Source organism: Eleutherodactylus coqui, chromosome 10 (genome assembly GCF_035609145.1).
Source record: "Eleutherodactylus coqui strain aEleCoq1 chromosome 10, aEleCoq1.hap1, whole genome shotgun sequence".
In the NCBI taxonomy this organism is placed as follows: Eukaryota; Metazoa; Chordata; class Amphibia; order Anura; family Eleutherodactylidae; genus Eleutherodactylus; species Eleutherodactylus coqui.
In genome coordinates this window covers 15,814,990-15,838,192 of record NC_089846.1, presented here as the reverse complement: position 1 = coordinate 15,838,192, position 23,203 = coordinate 15,814,990, and the positions used below count along the sequence as shown (strand labels likewise).

Here is a 23,203-nt window from a genome sequence, read left to right as displayed (position 1 = left end):
GCAGAGACCTTGGAAGCAATGAGTAATGGATACAGAAAGCATGTTGGAAAACTCTGCAACTGTTCATACTACAAAGCCTAACATTTATTGTCTGAAACGACACTATCCCTTTAAGGCCAGTTTCACACGAGCGCCCATAACATTCGAGCCCGACCGCAGGTCTGTGGACCTAAACTCAGGGCAACATACAGATGTAGCAATCATTAACATGACCGTCACATCGTGATGTACAGCGCTGTAGTACAACGTAGTTGAGCTATCATAATGCGTTAAATGTAGAGAGTGTTAAGGCAGCAGTGTGCAGTCCTAAGCTCTCGCTCACGACCTGAGGGTTGCCAGTTCAATCCCCGCAAGGTTCAGGTAGCCAGCTCAAGGTCGACTCAGCCTTCCATCCTTCCGAAGTCGGTAAAATGAGTCCCCAGCTTGGTGGGGGTAATAAATAAAATTACCTGAACGTGCTGCGGAATAAGTTGGCGCTATATAAATAACAAGATTTCGTTTTTAGGTATTTTCATCTGTAGATCCCGGTGATGCTTAGAGTTTGGGTCGGTTGACCCATGTTCAGGCCAGGAGACTCATTTGTATAAGGACACCCAGAAATACACTTATGTGAAGTTGGCCTAAAAGTTAACTAAACTTTAAAAAAAACCTGTCCTGTCAGAAGTGTTTATCGGCGGGGGTCCGGGTGCTCAGACTCCCCCCGATCGCTGAATGGAATGGCCAGAAGTGCGCATCCTCATCAGGAATACCGCACATGATTTTCCCACTGAAAAGGCCTAAATCCTCACGTGGACCCATGGACGAGTATTTGCATAGCCGTGGCAGAAATACGCACCTCAGCTGTAGGCTTCTGCCTCCGTTTTTAGCGACGGAATCCGCGTGGGGAACTCTGTTGGATTTCGCCGTGTGAACTTACTCCTAGGGGTTCAGTGTCCGTTCCAAGGGCTGGAAAACTGGGCAAACGCCCAGAGACCCCCATTTCCTTGGGCTCCCCCACAATCTGAATTTACCACTAGTCCCTTAACTGCCTTAGACCAGTGGAGAATATAAAATTAACCCCTCCACTCCCACTCGGACCGCCGGTAAATTTACAATTAACCCTTTCGCTAGCCAAAAACCACCAGGGATTTAGAAATTACGAGAAAAACTGCCTAAAAATATTGAGATCGGGGGAAATCCACTATTAATAATCTAGAATCCCCTCTTTCAGTAGGGTAAACAGTTGCGTCCTGCGCTGATTCCCATCGGGCGATGTTTACATTCCACCTTAGCATTGGCGCGGTGTCAGCGCGGTTCCCAGGACGGCTGGTTTGTGTCACATTAATCTGGCTGGTGTCATTTCCCATTTTCTGCTACACCACAGATGCTCGGCTCCCTCGCCGTCCCTGCTTGTATTTATGAGGCTCATTTAGAGCCGTTCCCCTGTGCAGCCTCCACATTTGCCAGAACATTAAAAGAATAGGCCATCAATATTAGATCGGTGGGGGGTCAATTCTCGCCCCCCAGCTGTTTGTAGGGGCGATGCTCCTCCGCTGAGCTGCTATTCCCTTACATTGTTTATGTCAGTCTGCACACTGGTCCTGCTGCGGGCCAAAAACCATAAGATAGCCTTAACGTAGACCATCAGTTTTATATGGCCGGAGAACCCCTTTATACCCTCTGCGACACCCAACATATATGTACGTGTGTATGGATTGTATGGCGCTCAGACCGCTGTATGCACGGCTGTCGGCTGTCTCTGGTGGCCACAACAGCCATGAAGGAGGTCACTCCAATCACAGCTACTAACCACTGAAACGCAGATGTCAATTCTGACAGCGGCATTTAAATGGCTCGATCGGCATCTAGAGGTCTTACCACACTCCCCCTTCCCTCGTCGCACGGTGAGATCATGAGGGGCTTTTCATGTGTTCCCCTTAATGGAAAAAAAAAATAAAAGAAAAACAGATTTAAAACAGTTTTTTTTAAATAATTACACAAAACGAATATTATGGGCCTCACTTATCAAACGGTAAGATTGTCCTTCTTGCCCGTAGCAACCAATCAGAGCTCAGCTGTCATTTTACCAGAGTAGTTTCAGAAATTAAAGCTGCGCTGTGATTGGTTGCTATGGGCAACAAGGATTGTCTTACTTTTAGATAGTTTTGATAAATGAGACCCTAAAAGTTTAAACAAATCATTTTCCCATCATTACAATTAAAAAGGAAAAAAAACCCTATTTGCCATCACCGGATGAGTGAATGTCGGACGTAGTAAAATAACGCATTGCTGATACGACACGGCGAGCGCCATTAAGAACAAAATAGCACAACATCAGCATCGCGCTTTTTTTGTTGCCCTGTATCCAGAAATACGTTTAATAAAAAGTGATCAAAAAGTTGTGTGTACCCCAAAATGGTACCAAGAACCCTGCAAAAATCAGGATGGAATACCGCTGATGGAATGATTAAAAAGTTATGGCGGCTAGAAAATGGCAGCAGAAAGTAACTTTAAAAACATTGTTTTTTAAAAGCTGCACAAAAAAAAAAAACATATACATTTGGTATGACCATAGTTATACCGACCCCAGAATAGTTCCCATTAAAAGCTCCTGGGGTAGGAAGGTAGATACATTCCACTTATACAAGTAAAGCAGAGGTGACTTACCTGGCGTGACCCGGCCATCCTGAGCGGGGCGGTCCGGCCACACCTGAAGTCCCCGCTTCTTTATAAATGATAATTATCACATAACTGTGTATATGCTGAGCAGGTTAGAGAGGCCGAGTCTCTCAGAAGCAAAGAGGGTCAGAGGTCACAAATCTGTGAAGCAAAGAGGGTCAGAGGTCACAAATCTGTGAAAAACTGTGTTAAAAAAATTGTGGTACAACTTCAGGAAAATGTTCCTCAATGTAAAATTGTGAAGACTGTGAATATCGCACCATCTACAGGACATAATGGCATCAAAGATCCAGAGAGTCTGGAGAACTTCATGTGCACAAGGAACGAGGCCGATGATCAGTACTGGATGCTCGAGGTCTGCAGGCCCTCAGGCGGCGCTGCATTAACAACAGGCGTGAGACTGTAGTGTAAATCACTGCATGGGCGCAGGAATACTTCCAGACATCAGTGTCTGTGCAATCCGCATGTGTAAGTTATAGCCGCTTCATACAAAGAAGCAGAAGCCATATATCAACACAATGCAGAAACACTGACGTCTCCGGGCCAAAACTCCCTTAAAATGGACCGAGGCAAAATGGAAAACTGTTCTGTGACCAGAATATTCAAAATGTAAAATTCCTTTTGGAAACCATGGCCGCCGCATCCTGCGGACTCAAGAGGAGAGCGACCATCCAGCTTGTTATCAGCGCACAGTCCTGCATCTCTGATGGTATGGGGTGGCATTAGTGCCTATGGCACGGGCAGCGCACACATCCTGTAAGGCACTATCAATGCTGAGCAGTATATAGAGGCTGTAGAACAACATACGCCACATCCAGACAACGTCTCCTTTAGGGAAGGCCTAGTAACATAGTATGTAAGGCTGGACAAATACATATTCAGTTCAGCCTTTTACCCCCTGAGACGATTTTTCCCATTTTACGGGGAAAAACATTCCTTCCTGATTCCAATCAGGCAGTCAGACAAATTCCCGAATCAACAACCCTTTGGAACCACCAAATGAGTGATTATAACATATAGTATTGTATCTCTCCAGAAAGGCATCCAAGCCCTCTTGGACTCTTATGTGTATTTCCTCAAGACAATGCTAAACCCCATACTGCATCCCAACAGCATGGCTTCACAGAAGAAGAGCCCGGGGTGAACCGGCCGCCGGCAGTCCGGGCCGTCCACCAATAGGAAACATTTGGCACATTATGAATCGAAAAATTCGGCAAAGGACGGAGGACTGCGGAGCAGCGAGAGTCCTCCATCAGACAAGAAGGGACAACAATCCTGTCCACAAACTCCAGCAATCGGTCTCCTCACTTCTCAGACATTTACAGACTGTTGTAAAAAGAAAAGTGGATACCACACAGCGGTGGACACGGCCCCGCCACAACTTTTGTGAGATGTGCTGCTGCCATCAACTTCTACATGAGTCAATTTTTTTAATGAAACAGACAAATGTCTCCCCTCCCCCTTCTGATGTGTTCTCTGTTCTATTGTGAATAATATATAGTTATATCCAGAGGTGTAACTTGAAGCTCCCGGGCCCCAATGTAAAACCTGTAACAGGGCCCCCAACTATAATGCTTTATTCATAGCACTGGGCTCCCTATATGGAGAAGAGAGGCCTTATGGGCCCCCTAAGGCTCCTGGGCCCGGGTGCAACCGCATCCCCTGCACCCTCTATAGTTACACCAGCGGTTATATCAGATTTCCGAATCATTGCATTCTTTATTTATTAACATACACAGCGTCCCAACTTTTTTTGATCTGGGGTTTGTAAATACAGCACCTAAACCACGCTCTTAACATAAATACAGGACCAGAACCAAGATAACATAAATGCAGTACTAGAACCAAGCTATTAACATAAATACAGCACCAGAACAGCTCACTACATAAATACAGCACCAGAACCAACCTCAGTACATAGATATAGCACCAGAACCAACCTCAGTACATATAGGCCTGGTTCTGGTACTGCAACTAACATAAATAGGGAGTGAGCAAAAAGAGAGGGGGGAAAAAAAATGAAATAACCAAAGGAGCTGCCAGTCCCCAACACGTCTGTAACCGAGCGAATCAATTAGATTGAAAGGAATTGTTAACATTTGTGGACATGGAGGCGCAACTCTCATGAAATGGTATTCAAGTAGGTACCCTGTTTCCCTGAAAATAAGACATTGCACAATTTTCCAGAATTTTGGAGGATGCAAAATGATTTTTCAGGCTTTTTGAGGATGCTTGAAGCCCTACTCCAAAATTAAGCCATGCTAACAGTTAATTAAAAAAGTCAATTTAAATAGTGTCCAGGCAGCTATACATGTAAAAAAGTTTAACCTTTTTGAACAAAAATTAATATAAGACACCGTCTTATTTTCGGGGAAACGCGGTAGCTGTCACCCCATCAATGCCTCTAGAACACAACTGCTTAGTTCTGAGGCAGAATATCATTTCATGAGAGTCGCGCCTCCTTGTCCACAAATTTTCACCATTCCTTTCAATCTATAACATAAATTGAGCTCCAGAACCCAGTTTAAAACATAGATACAGTAGCAGAACCAAGCAGTTGTGTTCTAGAGGCATTGATAGGGTGACAGCGGTGCTTAGGAACATCAGAGGGGAGGAGACAGAACCAGGAGGAGGAGGATTCATCTGGCTGGGCAGACCTAAGGGGGGTGATTGCCCAGCCTACATCTGCATGGGCCCCCCACAAACTGGTGGCTGGCGCCCATTAAGTCCGCACGGGTTGCATATAGCTAAGGCTGGCCATGGATGCTTAGAAGCTTAATTCATGTCAGTTAATTACATATTAGGAATGAGTCAATCTTTTTTATATTTCCTGTGCCCATGGGTGAATGTCCTATCATGAAGACATATTCTAAGCCAACGGATCCACATTTCTGCCTCCATTGGCAAGTATGGCTCCTTGATTTCCCTGCGGGTGAACTGCCGAAAAGGCAAATTCTCAAGTATTCGTTGATTGCTGCTCCAGAATGCAGTAGTAGTGGATATCCTTCATCGTCAATAGACATAAACGGACTACAGGACACGTCTATACTGATAGAAGTAAATGTTTACTATACCCATGATCACCACCTGGTGGCGCTGTTGCTATTGAAAATCCCATTTCGGATTTTGCCCCCATCTGAGGTCCCTTTTTCTCTAGATATCTCTCCCAGGACGTTTTTAGCTTCGGTTCAGCAAGATACAAGGAAGCAGATGAAACGACAGAAGGATTAATGCGAGGTGCCGCGCAGCTCAGCGCCTCGTGTAGTGTGGGCACAAAGGGCGAGAGGTTGTCCGTAGCAACCGATCTGCGTACAGAAGATCATAGATTCCATCTGAGTCAGCTCACTCACCCGGTGTATGTGGCCTGCGTAATATGCAGTATACGGCACATGAGTATCTGCTGCGTACATTACATCCCCATAGCCTATATTGCTGCGTATCACGTGTGTTACGCACGAAAATAGGACGCGGTGTCGGGTTTTCACACTTGTAATACGCGCATAAAATAAAACCGCAGGTGTGAGCGGCCCAATAGCGATCGATGGGCTTCCAGCGTGTAATATGTGGCCACATGTGAGTGAGCCCCTCCAACCATGGAGTACGAGCTCAGATTACAGGAGGGTCATTTCATCCCCCGCAGGCTGATTACCGTGTCTGGCGGCCTTCACACTGCCGAGAAAATCGTGCGATTTTTGAGCGATGTGAGAGTGAAAACGCAGAATTATGAAACCAATGATTTTCAATGGTTTCCTTTACATTTGCGATGTTTTCACTCATGCGACGTGGTGTTAAAAAAAATAAAAAATTAAATCTACTTTTCTGTGTTTTGCGATTTTTTTTTTTTTTTTAACTCCTGTTTCCCTATGGAGCCTCCTTTTCATCGCATCGCAATGCACGAAATTGCGATTTTCGTGCAGATGTTTTTAACATTAGAAACTCGAATTTTGTCTATCGCGAAAAAAATCGCAAGCGGCAGCCATGTTTTTGCAAGTAAAAGCATCGCTAACGCTCAGATGTCTCAGGAGCAAAATTGGGATTTTCTTGCGGCAAAATCGCGATTGCCATGTGAATGAGCCCTTTGGGTAGACGGGCTTTTCTTTTTTTATTTTGCGCTTTTGTCCCGTATTTTGCTGACATTTTGATATTCATGAAGAAACGGCAAATATTCTTGTAAAAAACAAAGCGGTTTTGCTGCAATTTTGAATGTTTCGGCAAAAGAAGAAACACCAGAAGAAAGACTTGCGTTAGAAAACACCATTAGGCCGTATTCGCATGAGCGCTCCACATTCACAGGAGCGAGCGCGGTATCGGCCCGAGGAGCGCAGTCCGATATCGCCATTGTCTGTTTTTCACACGGATGTGAGGAATTTTTCATTCAAAAACGCCTCGCATTGCTTTTGTGAAATTGCGATCCGCAGGCGCGTGTTTCACGCTCATCAGAGTTTTCCATTGATTTCAGCATCACATCGCAGTCACATGCTCATCGGACGGCTTGCGACCGCCATGCAATGTCTTTTTTTTAAGGTTCCATTGGAAACAATGGTGACACGTTCCGAGAAAACACCAAGGGATAGAACATGCTGCCATTTTTATCCTCGCCGCATCGCTCATGTGAAAAGGTCTTTCAAAAGAATGGAGTTCATATTCGCGCGAGGTTTGTGCGTCTCACAACGTGCGCGTGTAGCCTCCATTTGGTGTGTGAAAAACTGACCGATTTTAACGCAGGTGTGTGAAAAAAACAAAACTGGGGGCCATTATTCTAGACTTGCTCAGCAACAATCAATGAAAAATGGAGGACAGACACTCGCTCTTTGCGCGCTTCTTTTTTCCGTACGCACCCGTTGACTTGAATGCGTAACGGTCATCGGAGAAGTCGGACCAGAATGGGACTCGCTGCAGTTTTTTATAGTCTGTGTTGAAAAAAACACGTCCGTATGGCGCCATTGGCTGCGCTCACACCGGGCGGCTAGCGAGCCGTAAAAGCTTCAGCAACAATACTGCATGCGTTTCTGCAATGCGTCGCTGTAGTTGCGGCAACCACATTACAACCGCAGCAAAAATACGTGCGCTTCTGACTATGAGGTTTCTGATGCGGTTTTTACCATCAGACCCACGTGAACACAGGAGGGAAGGGGCAGGACTTCATAATGAATAATAATGCCAGACCAATGCAATATTCACCCCACAGATTTATTACACTGTCTAATATAAAATGTCTTGGTTGCCCCTAGCAACCAATCACAGCACAGCTTTCATTTTACCTCAGCAGCGTAAGAGATAGCAACCAATCACAGCACAGCTTTCATTTTACCTCAGCAGTATAAGAGATAGCAACCAATCACAGTGCAGCTTTTATGTTACTTCAGCAGTATAAGATATAGCAACCAATCACAGCGCAGCTTTCATTTTACCTCAGCAGTATAAGAGATAGCAACCAATCACAGCACAGCTTTCATTTTACCTCAGCAGTATAAGAAATGAAATCAGTGCTGTGATTGGTTGCTATGGGCAATAAGGACAGTTTTCCTGAACCTTCCTGAGTAGATATTGCCCATAGCAACCAATCAGCTCTCTGCTTACATTTTCCAAATGGCTCCTGAAAAATAAGTGCTGCAATCTGATTGGTTGCCAGGGGAAGCTGCTCCATTTTCCCTTGTGCTGGTTTTAGTAAGCGGCTCCCGACGGCCGCTTCTACCTCACAAACCCCAGTAGAGTGTAGAGTAAAGCCTGTGAGGCCGGCAGGCAGCATGGAGGTGCGGGTCGGGTTTCTGATTAGTTGGCGCAGGTGGAGGGGAGTTGGGACTTTTCCATGACTGGGAGTGCAGCTGTCAGATGGACGGTCCTCCTCCTCCTGCACTTGTAAGCCCAGAGACCCTGGACAAGCTGCTGCACCATAATGTCTGCGGTTCACCTAGCGCCCCCCTACGTGGAGGAGCGATGACGGGTCACCTGTCCTGTGCCGGTGAGTGGAGGGTATGAAGCCCCCATATTTGCAGCACCTCTGTGTTTGCTGCAGAATTTAACCCTTCAAATGCAAGCGTTAAAATCCGCATTCTTCCGGCAATTAAATCTGCAGACAAATATGTCGCCCTTGGGCTCGCTCACACCGGCGTATTCTGTCCGTATTTTACATGCGTAATACGTAGTGCTAACAGCCCATTCATTTGCATTGGGCCCTTCGGACCTGGGTTTTTCACACACATAAAAAAAAAACGTAGCGTGTCCTATTGTGGTGTGAAGAGGCGTGTTTGGCGCATATTTGCTGCGAGATACGCACATACAAAATACACGGATAATATGCAGAGAACACGCCAGTGTGAGCAGTTACTGTCGGGCTTCCATTCTGGGACGCTCGTGGCAATTGCACTTTACATGAAGACAGCTTTAGGGCTTATTCACACGAGTGTAGACGTATTTCCGTTCGCACATGCGCGGCGTATAATCGCCGGAAAGGACGTTCTCCGGCAATCAGGGCCAGAGCTAGTTAGCGTAATCTCACCTATTCATACTTTCAGAACTATCCTTTTGGCCACCATTTATGCGTCAGTGCGTATTTCGGTCGCGTATGTACTATTTTCAGCGAGTCACCTTTTTTACGAGCCGTATAATCATCTGTGTGAACGAATACATTGACGACCAATGCCTCAGATAGTCGCATATATACGGTCGGGCGTAAAACCGCGTTGTATATGTGCTGATGTGAATAAGCCTGCAGGGTAAATCTGCCTGGAAAATTGCAGCAGAATCCGCATGTGGAAAGAAGTGATGCGCCCGTTACAGGGCTGAGCGCAGACCCGCAGCACAAAGTTTACAACCCTTACCCCTCGCACCTCCTCCTTCCAGCCCCTTTCGCCTCGCACCACCTCCTTCCAGCCCCTTTCGCCTCGCACCACCTCCTTCCAGCCCCTTTCGCCTCGCACCACCTCCTTCCAGCCCCTTTCGCCTCGCACCACCTCCTTCCAGCCCCTTTCGCCTCGCGCCTCCTCCTTCCAGCCCCTTTCGCCTCGCGCCTCCTCCTTCCAGCCCCTTACCCCTCGCGCCTCCTCCTTCCAGCCCCTTACCCCTCGCGCCTCCTCCTTCCAGCCCCTTACCCCTCGCGCCTCCTCCTTCCAGCCCCTTACCCCTCGCGCCTCCTCCTTCCAGCCCCTTACCCCTCGCGCCTCCTCCTTCCAGCCCCTTACCCCTCGCGCCTCCTCTTTCCAGCCCCTTACCCCTCGCGCCTCCTCCTTCCAGCCCCTTACCCCTCGCGCCTCCTCCTTCCAGCCCCTTACCCCTCGCGCCTCCTCCTTCCAGCCCCTTACCCCTCGCGCCTCCTCCTTCCAGCCCCTTACCCCTCGCGCCTCCTCCTTCCAGACCCTTACCCCTCGCGCCCCCTCCTTCCAGACCCTTACCCCTCGCGCCCCCTCCTTCCAGACCCTTACCCCTCGCGCCCCCTCCTTCCAGACCCTTACCCCTCGCGCCCCCTCCTTCCAGACCCTTACCCCTCGCGCCCCCTCCTTCCAGACCCTTACCCCTCGCGCCCCCTCCTTCCAGACCCTTACCCCTCGCGCCCCCTCCTTCCAGACCCTTACCCCTCGCGCCCCCTCCTTCCAGACCCTTACCCCTCGCGCCCCCTCCTTCCAGACCCTTACCCCTCGCGCCCCCTCCTTCCAGACCCTTACCCCTCGCGCCCCCTCCTTCCAGACCCTTACCCCTCGCGCCCCCTCCTTCCAGACCCTTACCCCTCGCGCCCCCTCCTTCCAGACCCTTTCGCCTCGCGCCCCCTCCTTCCAGACCCTTTCGCCTCGCGCCCCCTCCTTCCAGCCCCTTTCGCCTCGCGCCTCCTCCTTCCAGCCCCTTTCGCCTCGCGCCTCCTCCTTCCAGCCCCTTTCGCCTCGCGCCTCCTCCTTCTAGCCCCTTTCGCCTCGCGCCTCCTCCTTCCAGCCCCTTTCGCCTCGCGCCTCCTCCTTCCAGCCCCTTTCGCCTCGCGCCTCCTCCTTCCAGCCCCTTTCGCCTCGCGCCTCCTCCTTCCAGCCCCTTAACCCTCGCGCCTCCTCCTTCCAGCCCCTTAACCCTCGCGCCTCCTCCTTCCAGCCCCTTAACCCTCGCGCCTCCTCCTTCCAGCCCCTTAGCCCTCGCGCCTCCTCCTTCCAGCCCCTTAGCCCTCGCGCCTCCTTCTTCCAGCCCCTTAGCCCTCGCGCCTCCTTCTTCCAGCCCCTTAGCCCTCGCGCCTCCTTCTTCCAGCCCCTTAGCCCTCGCGCCTCCTTCTTCCAGCCCCTTAGCCCTCGCGCCTCCTTCTTCTTCCAGCCCCTTAGCCCTCGCGCCTCCTTCTTCTTCCAGCCCCTTAGCCCTCGCGCCTCCTTCTTCTTCCAGCCCCTTAGCCCTCGCGCCTCCTTCTTCTTCCAGCCCCTTAGCCCTCGCGCCTCCTTCTTCTTCCAGCCCCTTAGCCCTCGCGCATCCTTCTTCTTCCAGCCCCTTAGCCCTCGCGCCTCCTTCTTCTTCCAGCCCCTTAGCCCTCGCGCCTCCTTCTTCTTCCAGCCCCTTAACCCTCGCGCCTCCTTCTTCTTCCAGCCCCTTAACCCTCGCGCCTCCTTCTTCTTCCAGCCCCTTAACCCTCGCGCCTCCTTCTTCTTCCAGCCCCTTAACCCTCGCGCCTCCTTCTTCTTCCAGCCCCTTAACCCTCGCGCCTCCTTCTTCTTCCAGCCCCTTAACCCTCGCGCCTCCTTCTTCTTCCAGCCCCTTAACCCTCGCGCCTACTTCTTCTTCCAGCCCCTTAACCCTCGCGCCTCCTTCTCCTTCCAGCCCCTTAACCCTCGCGCCTCCTTCTCCTTCCAGCCCCTTACCCCCCTCGCGCCTCCTTCTCCTTCCAGCCCCTTACCCCCCTCGCGCCTCCTTCTCCTTCCAGCCCCTTACCCCCCTCGCGCCTCCTTCTCCTTCCAGCCCCTTACCCCCCTCGCGCCTCCTTCTCCTTCCAGCCCCTTACCCCCCTCGCGCCTCCTTCTCCTTCCAGCCCCTTACCCTTCTCCTCCTGAAATAGAACCCAAACAACTATTACTTTTGGATAATTTTGGCCACAGCAGCTATTTTTATTACAAACCACCTTCAACATATAGAATTCTTTACAAGAAAAACTCAACAACCTTCCACATACGAGAGTGGATGGGGGGGGGGGGGGGGGGTCCTGAAGACCTAAAACCTGGTACTACAACTTTAAAGCACATTATCCTATTTAACTCCAGCCGATCCCCACAGTCTCGGACAGTCTCCACCAGCTCTCCCCCTGTCAACCACTCCCCGTTGAATAAACTACTTGGGGAAAGGGGGGGGTCTTTCCTCTCCAACTTCCTTTCCCGCTCTTTTTCTTCTTTTATCTCCTCCTCTCGCCCCTTCTCCTAATTCCTTTTAACCCCTGGTCTCCCACTACCTTCAAACGCCGGCCCTGTGCACCTCTGTTATGGCCCTTGTTTCAATTTTCTTCGTGTCCATGTAAAAAATATATATATATATTATAGATCTTTGTCTTCCCACTTTGACCTCTGTGGGTCTCTACGCTCTCCCAGTCTGGTCCGTTTTTCCCCGGACAGCGCACGGACTAAATACACGCTGGTGTGCCCCTCGCGGTTGGCGCATGTATACACAGACTGTATAACACACGCAGCGGCACGGTTCCTCATACACCTGCAGTCCTCTGTATGTCACCATATGGTGTTTTATGCCCAGGTTCAGGCGTTCCCTTTAAATCCCTCTATATGACACTGAGCCCCTCCTTTGTTTCTTTTGTCTCTGCGCCATTTTGCATCCTCGTCGCTTCATAACGGATTCTGTTTGAAATGTCTTTATGTTATGAAGCAATCGCCACAAAGGAATTAACAAAATGTAAATCTAGAATAAAAAGCTTTTCAATCAGATGCAAATATTGAAGAACGGCAATAGGGACTTGCCAACCGCAGATGACTCGCATGCTGGGGAGTAGGGGGCGTTCACACGCAGATATGTAACGGACCCCTCGCTGCTCATGGTGGGCTCCTCATGTCTCGGTCGGACCCACGTTTGTTTTCTCACTACTGGTTTACCTAAAATCATTGGGGGGGTTTTTTGTGTTGGAAATCGACTCTAAGAAGGCAGTGCTGCAGTATAAAGCATGGTGGAGGGACAGACCGGCATTTCACACTATCGATAGACAACGTAGACTTGTACATTACATTTCCTCTAGTCGCCTACTTCCTATATACTCTTCTCTTCCGTATGATGTACGGGGCTGAACACAATGAGACGTTCTCCACGTTTCATACCATTTGGGATGTGATCTGCGGCGTGAACCAACAGATGGGACTCTCCGCTCTCCATCACTGTCATTACACTCATTTAGATAATTGCAGTAGTGCGAGTAGAACAATCTCTGCAGGTCTACAACATCCATTTCCTGTGAGGCAGGGGCTGATGGGTCCCATTAGAGGGGGGCACAAACATAAATCCTGCGCTGAATTGGAAAGCACATCTAAAACCAGCGCATTAGAGTAAGAACCGTCTGATCTAAATCCTACAAGGAGGAAAGACTCCAGGAGTTTAATGCTGTGCGATCATAGGTGAAGGAAAATGGTAATGTCGTTGGACGGCGCATCTAAAGTCTGTGAACCTGCCTGCGACGTGGGGCTGCACCATGGTCAGCAGGGCTAGTGCTGACTCTGACAACCACAGAGGTCAGGGGTCACACTGACAGCTAAAGTGGTCCTATAAAATTTTTCAAAAAAAGGTCTTATTCCGTTCACACAGAGCAAATATTGGACGTCCCATTCAGAAAGAGCTGCTATGTGTTTTAGTACTTATTACAACCAACCTTCGCTACATGTGACCCATGTGGTCGCACAAGGCGCTGCCCACCAGCTTATACGAGGCACCAAGCGCATGTAGGCTGCGGGTGATCGTCCCCTCCCTCAGGTTTGCTCAACTAGATGATCTTTGTCAGTGCGGCAGCATCTTGTGGAACTACCTGAATCATCCTCCTCCTGGCTCCGTCTCCTCCCCTTTTGTTCTGAGGTGCTGCTATCAGCCTATCAGTGCCATTGCAACACAATCACTTAGTTCTGCTACTGCATTTAAGTTATGAGTGACTATGTACTTAGGTTGGTTTGTGGTGTATTAACGGACTGAGCTTGGTTCTGGTATTGTAACTATGTACTGAGCTTGGTTCTGGTCCCGTATTTATATACTGAGCTTAGTTCTGGTATTGTGACTATGTACTTAGGTTGGTTTGTGGTGTATTAATGTACTGAGCTTAGTTCTGGTATTGTGACTATGTACTTAGGTTGGTTTGTGGTGTATTAATGTACTGAGCTTAGTTCTGGTATTGTGACTATGTACTTAGGTTGGTTTGTTGTGTATTAATATACTGAGCTTAGTTCTGGTATTGTGACTATGTACTTAGGTTGGTTTGTGGTGTATTAATGTACTGAGCTTAGTTCTGGTATTGTGACTATGTACTTAGGTTGGTTTGTTGTGTATTAATATACTGAGCTTAGTTCTGGTATTGTGACTATGTACTTAGGTTGGTTTGTAGTGTATTAATGTACTGAGCTTAGTTCTGGTATTGTGACTATGTACTTAGGTTGGTTTGTAGTGTACTAATCGACTGAGCTTAGTTCTGGTATTGTGACTATGTACTTAGTTTGGTTTGTGGTGTATTAATGTACTGAGCTTGGTTCTGGTACCGTATTTATTCACTGAGCTGCTCTGCTGCGTGTATGCTGCTATGTTGCTGCTGTCTGCACAAACAGAACACATGCAGACTGCCTATCAGTACAACATATATTGATTTCTTATTATGCCCGGGGGGCTTGCACACAGTAAGCTAAGGCTTGCACTGTAGCTTATGTTATAGCCCAGAGGTCCAGGACTTTATATATACCCCGTGATCCTATAATCTGCTATCAGTATGTGAGGCTTCCTTCATACATCGGGTTAACTACTTCCCCAGCTGAAATCCGTGGCTGACTCTGACTTCTGCCGCGGACATGCTGCTTTGTGTGCCTCAGATCCGCATCAGGATTAGCCCTGTTGGCGTTTGACGGAACTAATCCTCGGCACTTCCATCTGAAATAAGGAACATGCTACTTATTTCTATGGCGGATTTTGTTCGGGGGTGCGGGCTTAAAAATCAGCGTGATGTTTTACAGTGCGTGCAAATAGGGGCGCGAAAACCCCATTCATGTGCATGGGATTGTTAGTGTTAAATCTGGCAGGTGTGAACGAGGCCTCAACGTGTAAGTGCAGCGCTGAGAATGATGATGGTTGGGATATCCCAAGTGCACAGGACGGCCAGAGCTGAGGATGATGATGGTTGGGATATCCCGAGTGCACAGAACGGCCAGAGCTGAGGATGATGATGGTTGGGATGTCCCGAGTGCACAGAACAGCCCGAGCTGAGGATGATGATGGTTGGGATGTCCCGAGTGCACAGAACAGCCCGAGCTGAGGATGATGATGGTTGGGATATCCCGAGTGCACAGAACGGCCAGAGCTGAGGATGATGATGGTTGGGATATCCCGAGTGCACAGAACGGCCAGAGCTGAGGATGATGATGGTTGGGATATCCCGAGTGCACAGGACGGCCAGAGCTGAGGATGATGATGGTTGGGATATCCCAAGTGCACAGAACGGCCAGAGCTGAGGATGATGATGGTTGGGATGTCCCGAGTGCACAGAACAGCCCAAGCTGAGGATGATGATGGTTGGGATGTCCCGAGTGCACAGGACGGCCAGAGCTGAGGATGATGGTTGGGATATCCCAAGTGCACAAGATGGCTAGCGCTGAGGATGATGATGGTTGGGATATCCCAAGTGCACAGAACGGCCAGAGCTGACGATGATGATGGTTGGGATATCCCAAGTGCACAGGACGGCCAGAGCTGAGGATGATGATGGTTGGGATATCCCGAGTGCACAGAACGGCCAGAGCTGAGGATGATGATGGTTGGGATATCCCAAGTGCACAGGACGGCCAGAGCTGAGGATGATGATGGTTGGGATATCCCAAGTGCACAGAACGGCCAGAGCTGAGGATGATGATGGTTGGGATATCCCGAGTGCACAGAACGGCCAGAGCTGAGGATGATGATGGTTGGGATATCCCGAGTGCACAGAACGGCCAGAGCTGAGGATGATGATGGTTGGGATATCCCGAGTGCATGGAACGGTCAGAGCTGAGGATGATGATGGTTGGGATATCCCGAGTGCACAGGACGGCCAGAGCTGAGGATGATGATGGTTGGGATATCCCAAGTGCACAAGATGGCCAGAGCTGAGGATGATGATGGTTGGGATATCCTGAGTGCATAGAACGGTCAGAGCTGAGGATGATGATGGTTGGGATATCCTGAGTGCATAGAACGGTCAGAGCTGAGGATGATGATGGTTGGGATATCCCAAGTGCATAGAACGGTCAGAGCTGAGGATGATGATGGTTGGGATATCCCGAGTGCACAGAACGGCCAGAGCTGAGGATGATGATGGTTGGGATATCCCAAGTGCACAAGATGGCCAGAGCTGAGGATGATGATGGTTGGGATATCCCGAGTGCACAGAACGGCCCGAGCTGAGGATGATGATGGTTGGGATATCCCGAGTGCACAGAACGGCCAGAGCTGAGGATGATGATGGTTGGGATATCCCAAGTGCACAGAACGGCCAGAGCTGAGGATGATAATGGTTGGGATATCCCAAGTGCACAGAACGGCCAGAGCTGAGGATGATGATGGTTGGGATATCCCAAGTGCACAGAACGGCCCGAGCTGAGGATGATGATGGTTGGAATATCCCAAGTGCATGGAACGGCCAGAGCTGAGGATGATGATGGTTGGGATATCCCAAGTGCACAGAACGGTCAGAGCTGAGGATGATGATGGTTGGGATATCCCAAGTGCACGGAACGGCCAGAGCTGAGGATGATGATGGTTGGGATATCCTGAGTGCACAGAACGGCCAGAGCTGAGGATGATGATGGTTGGAATATCCCAAGTGCATGGAACGGCCAGAGCTGAGGATGATGATGGTTGGGATATCCCAAGTGCACAGAACGGCCAGAGCTGAGGATGATGATGGTTGGGATATCCCAAGTGCACAGAACGGCCAGAGCTGAGGATGATGATGGTTGGGATATCCCAAGTGCACGGAACGGCCCGAGCTGAGGATGATGATGGTTGGAATATCCCAAGTGCATGGAACGGCCAGAGCTGAGGATGATGATGGTTGGGATATCCCAAGTGCACAGAACGGCCAGAGCTGAGGATGATGATGGTTGGGATATCCCAAGTGCACAGGACGGCCAGAGCTGAGGATGATGATGGTTGGGATATCCCAAGTGCACAGAACGGCCCGAGCTGAGGATGATGATGGTTGGGATATCCCAAGTGCATGGAACGGTCAGAGCTGAGGATGATGATGGTTGGGATATCCCAAGTGCATGGAACTGCCAGAGCTGAGGATGATGATGGTTGGGATATCCCAAGTGCACAGAACGGTCAGAGCTGAGGATGATGATGGTTGGGATATCCCAAGTGCACAGAACGGCCAGAGCTGAGGATGATGATGGTTGGGATATCCCAAGTGCACGGAACTGCCAGAGCTGAGGATAATGATGGTTGGGATATCCCAAGTGCACAGGACGGCCAGAGCTGAGGATGATGATGGTTTGGATATCCCAAGTGCACAGAACGGCCCGAGCTGAGGATGATGATGGTTGGGATATCCCGAGTGCACAGAACGGTCAGAGCTGAGGATGATGATGGTTAGGATATCCCAAGTGCATGGAACTGCCAGAGCTGAGGATGATGATGGTTGGGATATCCCAAGTGCACAGAACGGTCAGAGCTGAGGATGATGATGGTTGGGATATCCCAAGTGCACAGAACGGTCAGAGCTGAGGATGATGATGGTTGGGATATCCCAAGTGCACAGAACGGCCAGAGCTGAGGATGATGATGGTTGGGATATCCCAAGTGCACAGAACAGGGCCACGCTGCCTGCGGATCCGTGGCATCTTCAAATGCAAATCCGCATTAAGGGTGCGTTCATACCTGGCAGACTTTTTGCAGTGGAAAAATGTACACAATTTCGTGGGGTTTTTAACACAATTCTGCAGCAGACTCCGCTCTTTAAATCTGAAGGGTGAAATGTGCTGCGGATCCGTGTCAAAATCAGAGTAAAAATCTGGATGAAGTAATGCGGATTTTGACAGCGATCCGCAGGAAAGTCCGCCACGTGTGAACGCACCCTAAACATCTGCAGTTACTGCACATTTTTGATGCAGGTTTCCATTGAAATCTGAGTTGGATTTTTCCATTTGTGGATTAATTGCAAACAAGGCCTTAAGGCTACTGAACTACACTGAACGGCCACATTATTAGAGCCCCCGCCCTTTCTACGATCGGAGCTTCCTGTATGCAAATTCTCCCCGTGACCGCGGAGCGCAGCATAAAATCACCTGACAAGTTTTCCGTGGATCAGTTTGTGTGAATCCACATTAGATGAGAAAATCCAGTGATCTGAGCGACTTCCAGCGAGGCCGGTCAGCGGTGCTAGACTAGCCGGAACATGATTTCACCGCCAACCGTGGGGGGGGGGGGTAGCGTTTCTTGTACAGAGAATCATGTGATCGAGGAAAAGCATCCAGCGAAGGGGGATCCTGTGAATGGAAACAACTCGCCACCCCAAAAGGGGTCAGAGGAGGATGTCAGGAATTGTTTTGACCAACAGGCACTGTATAGCCAAATAGAATTCTGGTGCTCCAACTAATGTGTTCGAACACACAGCTCGCCGTTCCTCAGTGCAGATGCGACCAGTTCCAGCGACATTATGTCTAACAGAACGTTGAACCCCACGGGGAAAAAGAGCGCAAGAATTGTATCGCTGAGCAGAGGAAAAACATCCCCTGGTCAGATGAATCCACATTTCTGTTGCTCCGTGCTGATGGGAGGTCAGAATTTGGTGCAAGCAGCATGAATCGATGACCCCTTCCTGTCAGCTGGTCAGAACATGTCAGCACCACCAACTAATTTGCAGTACAGTTTCAACACCTAATGGAATCTTTGCCATGAAAGGCCATAGAAGGTCCAACGTGTGACTAGATACAGTCTCTAATAGTGTTCAGTGAACCGAACTGTAGAAAACCTGGACTGAGCTTTTAGCAAAGTTCTACCCGAAACGGGGTTCCCCTGGTTCGCTCAACACTAGTCCTGTACGCTGGTGTATAACACCGTCTAGGGCTTCTTTTACACGACCGCATGCTTCTTCACGTTCACCTGAATGCGCATAAAATCGCATGAATGAGAATAGCTGCAATCAAGTCCCAGTCTTAGTTAGCGTATTATCGGCCAGTCACACGGGCGGCTGCCGCGTATCAGCAAAAAATACACTCCAAGTGGGATACGGTCCTTGCTTTGGGGACCCCAGGCCATTTTTCGTACAGATAGTCCCAGTGGGGTGGCTGCTGACGCTACACTCCACCAAGAAGGAGGTGAGTACAGGAACACAGGGGTTTGACAGGTGAAGGTCAGGGTTTGTGGCACAGATAGAGTCAAGATCAGGTAGTGAGCAGGTGTATAGTCCAAAAACGGAGCTGAGGGCAGGAAACTCATAGAGTCAGAGCAGGAGCAAAACAAATGGAATACACAAATTAGGGCTTTGTCACAATGGCTAAACATGACCAATTCATTAGGCATCCTCCATGTGGGGAGGATGCCTAATCTAGCCAGAGATGTGCAGGGATTGGTGGGGGATGCATTAGGGAGTGCGTGCGCTGGCCCTTTAAGACAGGAGGAGGGAGAGTGTGTATGACCTACAGGCAGTAGAACCTGATCATGTAGTGGGCAGAGCCCAGCATGCAGGATAACAAGAATGGTGGTGCCCAACCACAGCCCCAGGAACCGTTGATCCACAGCGGTAGCACGACAAACTGCTGTACGTAAATATTTCTTAAGGCAGTAAAAAGAAATAAAAACTGCAATGTGTGCAGAAATCCCGGATGAGTCCAAATGTAAGGAGCAAAAGAAAAATATACATCCGACGCTCGGTGAATAAAAAAGATTATGCCCAACTGCGTAACACCAACTGTCAAGCATGTGAAGGGACTGTAAGGCTGGGTTCACACGGGGCAGATTTGCCGCGGAAATTCAGTGCGGAATTTCGCCGCGGCAAATCCGCATGCGGCTGCTAATTCCGGGATTAGCCAGCCATGTGGACGAGATTTTGCCGGCCGCAGCATGTTAATTTTTTTTTTCCCGCTGCGGCCGCACTCTCCTCTATGGGAGCGCCGGCCGCAGCGGAACAGCGAGTGGCTGGGCCGCTTCAAAGCTGCCGCGGGTTTTACAGCGGCGGTTCTCCTGGCGGATATCTCGCGGTTTTTCGCTGCGGCCAAACTGCAAGATTTCTGCCGAGAATCCGCCCTGTGAGAACCCAGCCTAATGGTTTGGGGGGCATTCTCCTATGGTGGAATTGTCAAACACGAAGGCTACCACAAAATCCGACAATGACACGAGGAAACGGTGTAGAATAGTATATTTGGACCCCCAATCAGTAGAATGGATGGTGTCTTATTAGCATGCCACGTGTCCTGAACCACGCTACCTGTGATGCAGACCCTCGGAGGTGTCAGCCATAGTTTGTGATGAGAACTGAGCGCCGGTGTTTTATAGGCTAAACATGGCTGCTTTGGTGAAAAGAAAGTTTGATTTTTTTTTTTCCCCAGTTGTAAAGACCCGGAATAATGAGGTTTTTGATTTGTTTCTTTTACTCTATGAATAAATATGTTTTCTTCGACTTTTGGGTGTTTTCGCCCTCAAACCCAACATGTTCATGGTGTCCACAGACTTCTGGCCGGCCGTGTGTTTCTGCGGTTTCTCAGCACTAGAGATATGTGCAATAATGTAATGTTCATCCCAGTAATCCCATTGGGGGACATTAGCATCTTCTTGGCCTGAAATGGCTGAAAACAGGGAATAATAGATTGTATCCAACTTCACAGCAGATGGAGAAGTGTAAAGAATAAGCGGAATCCCAGATCTCATTAACTGAAGATCCTTATCCCTTATTATGAAGCTTCTTCCTGACCTCTCCAGAGAATGCGGAGATGAACATGACTCAAGCGCCTCTACAGCACAAACATTTCCCTTTCTTCCTCCACTGAGGGATAAGATGTAGTTTTCATCAGGATCGTTTCTTTACTCCAGACACAATGCAAGAGCCATGCAATAATTGTGCTAGGATTAAACTGAGATGATGGGAATTAAATTGGGAGAGGCTCCTCCGTAAGGGCCCCAGTTGTCTTCTGGGACGCCTGTGAAGATCGTCTGGTTCCTTCCAGATCCTATAAGCTATGGGCACCTTTGACTTTTACATAGGTTAGTAGTTACCTTGTTACATTAAGTTTAAGGGTGTAGTCTTCATTCATTCCTTCATTTCAGACCTCCTGACTTGCAGTTTGCTTCTAGTCTGAGACTTTACTCGTATGGGTGTGACCCTCCAATTAATACAGACTGGATGTGAGATCTGTGTGTCCAGGATGCTGCTGTCTTCAATAGGTCTCACATAGAATCATAGAATGGTAGAGTTGGAAGGGACCTCCAGGGTCATCTGCTCAAACCCCCTGCTCAGGATCACTAAATCATCCCAGACAGCACTGCTTCATTTGGGGACCAATTTCTCCTCCTACAGCTCAGGAAGGACCTCTGTTCCCTTGTGTTGGCAGACACAGATTCTGAAGTGTTTTTCCCCCTCCTTCTCCCTGTGCAGATTCTGTTATGGGTACTCTCCTCTCTAGTTTTACAGAGATACACAGCTTGTGTGAATCACCCCTAACCCTGCATACCATATTTTGTACTCTTCCCCCTTCTACACCTTGATACATTATATAGCCTGTGTGATCTGCCCTCCCTGAAGACTTGGATGCTGTTGGTGTGTGAATTGCCCCAACCCTGCAGAGCATCCTGTGTGCTCCTTTTCCTATCTACACTTTAAGACTGCCTGTCCATTGGCAAGTTTTCATTATGAGGTCCGCGGCGATAAATCGCCCACGGACCTCGCATGACACGCTTTCCACAGGCTAACTATGGAAAGCACAGCCCGACGTCCACAAGCAGAGAATCCTAGCAATTCTCCGCTCGCAGGATTCAAATCACGGCATGCTGGGATTCGCAGCGATTTTCCGCGGTGAGCCTGTCAGTTCTCCCCTGTGGCGGAATATTGCTAGCGATATTCTGCCTTGTTCATGGACAGGCAGCCTTATACAGGACAACCTGTGTGATCTTTCCTCCCTGATGACTTGGATGCTGTGTATGTATTACTCCTACCGGTCTACACTCTGATACAGTATAACCTGTGTGATCTTTCCTCCCCGATGACTTGGATGCTGTGTATGTATTACTCCTACCACTCTACACTCTGATACAGTACAACCTGTGTGATCTTTCCTCCCCGATGACTTGGATGCTGTGTATGTGTTACTCCTACCGGTCTACACTCCGATACAGTATAACCTGTGTTATCTGCCCTCCCTGACTACTTGCATGCTATGTGGGAATCACTCCTAGCTCTTGCAGATCGTAACATGTGTCTCCCTACATACACTCTGATACAGTACAGCCTGTTTCATCTGCCCTCCCTGAACACTTGGATGCTTTCCTCCCTATTCACTGTCTGATCTCCAAATATACAACCACCTCCTTTTCTCTTCTGATATAACACTGAGGAAAAGGAAGGAGCGAGCCATGAATAATGTGCTGTGAGCTTTCCCAACCCGTATGCCAAGCATGCACAGCAAATGGAGTGTGAAAGCAGACTGATTAAGAGCAGTTAATTACCCTGCAGCTCCACCTCAGGAGGAATGAAGTATTACCGGGGTTTTTCCAATTGAGTATCTAAAACTTTGGTATTTTGTTCCTCACTATTGTTAAGATATCTGCTTTATGTCAGTGAATGGAAATGTTCATAGTTTACATCGATGGGCTGAAAACCTTACAGACCTAATACTTATCACAGGTGAGGGTTTGCACTATTGTACGCTGTCTAGACAATCCGCTGTGAGCTAAACCCTGCTTATGTAGCAAACCCTCAGCTGTGGGATGTATTTTTGAAGGGTTTCTATATCTAAATGTTGAATATTTTTGTTTCCCTGTACTGTCAGACAGCAGAGATCTTGAAAATGGTGACTCAAGTGGCGTAATGGTAAAGTACAGAACGTTCCATGCGTAAGGCTAGAAACCCTGGAAGGTAATCTAGTAGGTTTGCCTGAAGTCCCATAGAATGATACACCAATACTGTATCAAAGAGCAAACATGGCTCAGCTGTGCATGACAAATTCAGCTCTGCTTCATCTGTAAGAAATCTTTTTGCAACTGTGCAACTACAAATCCCAGCATGCTGCTGTGCAGGGAGTCTGCTACAGCCTGTGCCACAATACAGTATGCCATGGCACCTCCAGAGCAGACTCTGCATGGAGGGCACTGGGGTGACGGCGTGAGTTGTGTCCTGTCTCTCACAGCTGATGGCACTGCAGTAGCCGCCTGCCCTCAACCC

General features: G+C 49.1%; 1 protein-coding gene across 4 annotated transcripts in view; it reads left to right on the top strand.

The window, feature by feature from the left end:
- The window catches only part of KCNT1 (potassium sodium-activated channel subfamily T member 1), a 295,306-nt gene that overhangs the window by 29,738 nt on the left and 242,365 nt on the right, over positions 1-23,203 (top strand). For 3 of the 4 annotated variants that reach the window (XM_066580375.1, XM_066580374.1, XM_066580372.1), the window contains exon 1: positions 8,533-8,620. The exons of the other annotated variant lie outside the window; for it this stretch is intronic. The gene's annotated coding sequence lies outside the window, so the exon portion shown is untranslated. Of the gene's footprint in view, positions 1-8,532; positions 8,621-23,203 lie in introns of those variants that run through there. 4 annotated transcript variants of the gene reach the window in all.